The following is a 5,368-nucleotide window of genomic DNA, read 5'->3' as shown; positions in this document are numbered from 1 at the left end:
CTCTAAAGTTGAAATGCTCAACACTAAATTAAAGTAGCAACAGATATAATTTTTAAAAAATCTAAATTTATTGTCATATGTATATGACTGACTTATCTTCACTCTAATTTTGTAGAATGATTAATGTTAGCATTCATGAGACTAAGTCAAGCTCAGCATAAAAGCACAGGTTAATTATGTCATTATTTCATTATTTTTGCTCTTGTTTCTCTCTTTTTATTATTGTCATCGAGCTTAGTGATTTTTTTCTAAAAACTTGGGTGCTTTTTCCTAGAAAATCCACGTACTTGGTTTATTCACACTTCTATGATAAGCCTTTTAATTTTGCTTTAATATTCTGATTATTTTATTTCTCTGTGATTTTCTAGAGTACAAAGACTTCATTCTCTAATGCTTTTTTATTCTTGGCATTTGGCATATAAGCATATAAACATGGTGACTAAGTAAAAAAAGCAATAATGAGTGAAGCAGTAAGTGAATGCACAGTAACAGTTGTTGACAGTGCAATTAGATTATTGTAAGCAAACCTTATTGTTTAAATCATTTATTGCACAAATATTGATTGAATGCCTTGTATAAATAAAATAAATAGGTAGCATGCAGTAGCTCATACCTGTAACCCCAGCACTCTGGAGGCTGAGGTGGGAGGATCCCTTGAGCTCAAGAGTTCAAGACCAGCGTGAGCAAGAGAAAGACACTGTCTCTACCAAAAATAGAAAAACTATCCAGGCATGGTGGCAGGTACCTGTAGTCCCAACTACTTGGGAAGCTGAGGCAGGAGGATCTCTAGAGCCCAGGAGTTCGAGGTTACTGTGAGCTATGATGATGCTGCCCATTGCACTCTAGCCTAGGTGACAAAGTGAGACTCTGTCTCAAAAAAAAAAATAGAAATAAAAATAAAATAAACAAATACAGGGCTGTTCATCATTCATCTACTTAAGATATCTGAGAGCAGATATGGGAGTGGACGGAGTATAGGTTCAGGCTAACGCTTACCAGTTAGGGGAATTGAAGTCATTTTGGGTTCCCAAAAAAATCTAACTACGTTGACATTGCTGCTTTACCTTTCTAGTTATCAGTTTCCTTATTTGTAAATTCCCTGGATGTTTAGCATTTTATTTTTAAGATGGATAATGGTGGGGTGCGGGAGAGGGAAAAGGAGAGGGAGAGGGAAAGATGGAGGGAGAGGTTGAGGTATTAGAAAATGTGCCACTGAAACTCAGCTCTTAAAGATGAATTTTGCAGAGGCACGGCAGGGAGTGTAATGGGGTGAGTCATTGCAAATGTCAGGACCAGCATGCATCAAAAATAGTTTTGAAACTGTGGGAACATAAAGAACACTGGAGGTAGTAGATTTTGTTGGAGAATTGACAGGTTGGGAGATTAGAGCTGTAGGTAAAAGGCAGACCTCAAGGCTCTCGCATTCCCAGCTTGAGGGAATAGACTTTGTCCTGTGTGCAGAGGTGAAGGGAGAGAGGTAAGACGGATGTCTGTTTGAAAAGCTTACAGTGGCTGCTGTGTAAAAGCTAGCTCCAGGGGCTAAAACTAGAGGCAGTGGGTCTCTGAAGACTAAGTGAGGGCTGAGAAAGGTGGTGGAAGCCTATAGTCCTAGGACTTAGGGAGTCTGAGGCAGAAGAATTGCTTGAGCCCAAGAATCTGAGGTCCCAATGAGCTGTAATGATGCTATGGCACTCTAGCCAGGTGATCAAGCAAGGCTTGAGAGGGGTAAGCTGAAGCAGTGGTGGTGATAAGTAGACACACTCATAAGGAGGGACATTTAGGAAGGAGGAAGAATCTGGAGGATTACAGGACAGAGTAGAAGCTTTTTTAGTTGCGCAATTAGCAGAGATGCCTTCATTAACTGAGATCAGGAACATAGAAGCATGAAGCATAACTATGTTTATGAGAAAAAGATGATAAACTGGGTTTTAGGTATTTTGAATTTGCAGTGTCTTGGGATCATTTAGAAAGGAATAGCCCATTGTGTTCAGAAGCACATCAGCGAACCTTGCTAGCCTTGCTTTGGAAGTCCCATATAGCCTCCTTCCCCATGACCCCCTTCAGTCTGCTTGGGCCATCCAGTGTACACACAATGTGTACATAGAACATATAGCCCATTGTATATGCGTTGTAGCCCATGAATATAGAGAGGGTGCTAAAAAATGTCTACAATATTCAGAAAGGAAAAAATTGTACTAAATTGTAATACTCAAACCATGTCTGACTTCTGCAGCTACAAGAGGTGCTCAAGGCTTGGAGCCTATAGCTCAGCAGCTAGAGTTCCAGCCACATATACCAGAACTGGAGGGCTCAAATCCAGCTTGGGCCTGCCAAACAACAATGACAACCAAAAAATAGCTGAGCACTGAGTCAGGCACCTGTAGTCTCAGCTACGTGGGAGGCTGAGGCAATAGAATCGCTTAAGCCCAAGAGTTTGAGGTTTTGTGAGCTGTGATGCCACGGCACTCTACCCAGGGTGACAAAGTGAGACTTTGTTTCAAAAAAAAAAGAGGTGCTCAAATGGGAAAATGTGACTGTGTTCATCTTTTGTTATCAGTAAATATTAGTATTATAATTTTAATCCATTTTTCCTTTCTTAAAATGTATGTGTGTAAATATATATATAGATGTATAGATATACATATATATGCGTGTATATATGTATGTGTATATATACACATTTGGGACCTTCTGTATATAATAAAAGTTAATTTAAAACAACAACAAAAATCCAAGTGTTACAGCTGTTTTAGAATTTGTCTAGCAGGTTTTCGGGTCTCTACCAGAAGACCTGCCCCATGCAAATAAAAACAAAAATCCAGAGACAGAAAATATCCATAGAGGATGAATATGAAATGTATAATATAATTATAAAATAGAAACGTATAAACTATTGCTCTGTTTCCAAGGAAATGAACTCATTGGAGTATTTGCTGCCTTTTTTTTTTGTAGAGACAGAGTCTCACTTTATGGCCCTCCTGGGCTTAGGTGATGCTCTTGCCTCAGCCTCCCGAGTAGCTGAGACTACAGGTGCCCGCCACAACGCCCGGCTATTTTTGGTTGCAGTTTGGCCGGGGCCGGGTTTGAACCCACCACCCTCGGTATATGGGGCCCATGCCCTACCCACTGAGCCACAGGTGCCACTGTTTTTTTATTTTATCATAACACCTAAAAGATTGAGATTTGTCCAAGGGGGAAATCCAAACTGTGTTAATTATTGGTTGGCCCAATGGCAATCAATGCTCACAGTATGGATATGTGGTTGTTTATAAAAAGTCACCAACAGATACATATTCACATATAGTCATAAGCAATTGACCCCTGAACAGCATGGATTTGAACTGAACAGGTCGACTTGTATGTGGATTTTCTTCCTCTTCTGCCACCCCTGAAGCTGCAAGACCAGACCTTCATTAACTTGCTCATCAAGACAATAAGGGGAAAATTTTATGATGATCTACTTCCACCTATTGAATAACCAATGTATTTTCTCTTTTACAATTTTATTAACAATGTTTTCTTTTCTCTTGTTCACTTTACTGTGAGAATACAGTATATAATGTATGCAACATACGAAATACATATTAATTGGCTTTATGTTATCAGCAGTGCTTCCAGTTGCCAGCAGGCTATTAGTGGTTAGTATTAGATGAGGCCAAAGCTTGATTGCGCTGAGTGGTTGGCCCTAATGTCCACAATGTTTAAGGGTCCAGTCAATATATCCTTGTATGTGTGTATATATGTGCATCTATCTATCTATCTATCTATTTATCTATCTATTTATATATATATATGTCTTCATGCATGAGTGCGTGTATGCAGATTATTCTTTAACTCTTAAAATCAGACAAAAAACATTTTTAAATAAAATAAGCCAATAAATGTACTAATGAGGTATAAATGATAATTGTAGTATAGAAATGCACTTATAGCATTTACTATAGATAAAAAAAGAGCATGAGAATTTGTATTCATATGTATTTATTTAAATTAAATTGTATAAAATGACATACAGTTGGATAAAGTGAAATTAGTTTATTCCAACAATTATTCTTTCAACTAGACATTAATAAAGATGATAATCTTTTATAATAATGGCACATATTTTGAAAAATTTTGTTCTGCCCTCCTATTTTCCTTATAGATTTTTCTTGTGAGGATATAGAATTACATCACATGGGGAGACTAGTGAAACAAGCAGAAAGGGTCACAGCCTCTGTCTAACCTTTGCTATTTAGACTGCAGTCCGAAAGCTTTTGAAACTGTAAATTGTCTTGCCCTGTTCACTGATGAGGCAAGTGTATGGTAGGAGAATTATTTTTTGTAAAACGTAAGTATGCTTTTTTTCTGTAAGCACTTCTCAAGTGTTATATTTAAAGACAGTTAATTATCAGCTATTCTCTAGAGTCCAGGAAAAACAATTTAGTACTCAGTAAAATGAGCATGCAATCTACTTTATTGTTTTTTTTTTTTTTTTGGAATAGTAAATGTGAAGGATTTACACAATCATGCCAGAGAGGTAATGGTAGTATTCTCTTGAGAAGACAGAATTAGAAGAATAGAGGTGAACACCTGTTCAACAGAGCCAAAAAAGCAGTTGGTAGATATATTATTTCTCATCTTCCTTGGACTGATGAAAAGTACTGATATTTTAAGAAATTACAAGGAACTAAAATAAAACAAAACAAAACAAAACAAAACAAATATCCAGTACCAGGCATAACATTGACTTTTTTTTTTTTTTTTTACTTTAAAGTTATGAATTGTTTATTTGGTGCACACAGTGCTCCTGTGGCGTAATTGGTTAGCGCATGGTATTGATATCATAATATTGACTTTCAACTGACACATTAGACTATTAAGTTTTAGTGGCCTTTACTAAGATCATCCAAAAATGCTTTCACTAAATCCATTTCTGTAGAAATAAAGCAAATAGCAGTGATGTGCAAACTCACAGCTGCAAATCAGTGTTTGACTCTAGAACATTCTCTCTCCTGCATATTTCATCAAACCCTCAGAGCTGAAGTTGGTGCTTCCCTGAATGTGGCGTGGGAAACTCCAGAAAAACAAATTGCTCAAGGGAAGGAAGTTGTGATTTGTGAAATCCACGATTGTCTTTTGCATGTCTTGGTTTTTTGAATTTTTAATAGACTTTATTTTATTAGAACAGTTTTAGGATCACTGCAAAATTAAGCAGAGGTGCCTCTTGCCCCCAACACATACAGCCTACTCTATGAACAACATCCCCCCACGAGAATAATACTTTTGTTACAACCGACGAACACATGCTGACACATCATTATCACCCAGAGTCCATAGTTTATAATTAGGGTTCATTTTGATATTGTACATTCTATGGGTTTGGAAA

At 37.3% G+C, this 5,368-nt stretch overlaps 1 non-coding gene across 1 annotated transcript; it reads left to right on the top strand.

Annotated features, from left to right (window-relative positions):
• Positions 1–2,733: 2,733 nt before the first annotated feature.
• On the top strand, positions 2,734–2,795 carry LOC128592854 (U7 small nuclear RNA). The gene has a single exon (XR_008382070.1). It is a non-coding gene; the product is annotated as a U7 small nuclear RNA (small nuclear RNA).
• Positions 2,796–5,368: the final 2,573 nt, after the last annotated feature.

This window comes from Nycticebus coucang, chromosome 1, assembly GCF_027406575.1.
Source record: "Nycticebus coucang isolate mNycCou1 chromosome 1, mNycCou1.pri, whole genome shotgun sequence".
Classification (NCBI taxonomy): domain Eukaryota; kingdom Metazoa; phylum Chordata; class Mammalia; order Primates; family Lorisidae; genus Nycticebus; species Nycticebus coucang.
The sequence above is the reverse complement of the archived record's forward strand: the minus strand, read 5'-3'. Positions and strand labels throughout refer to the sequence as shown.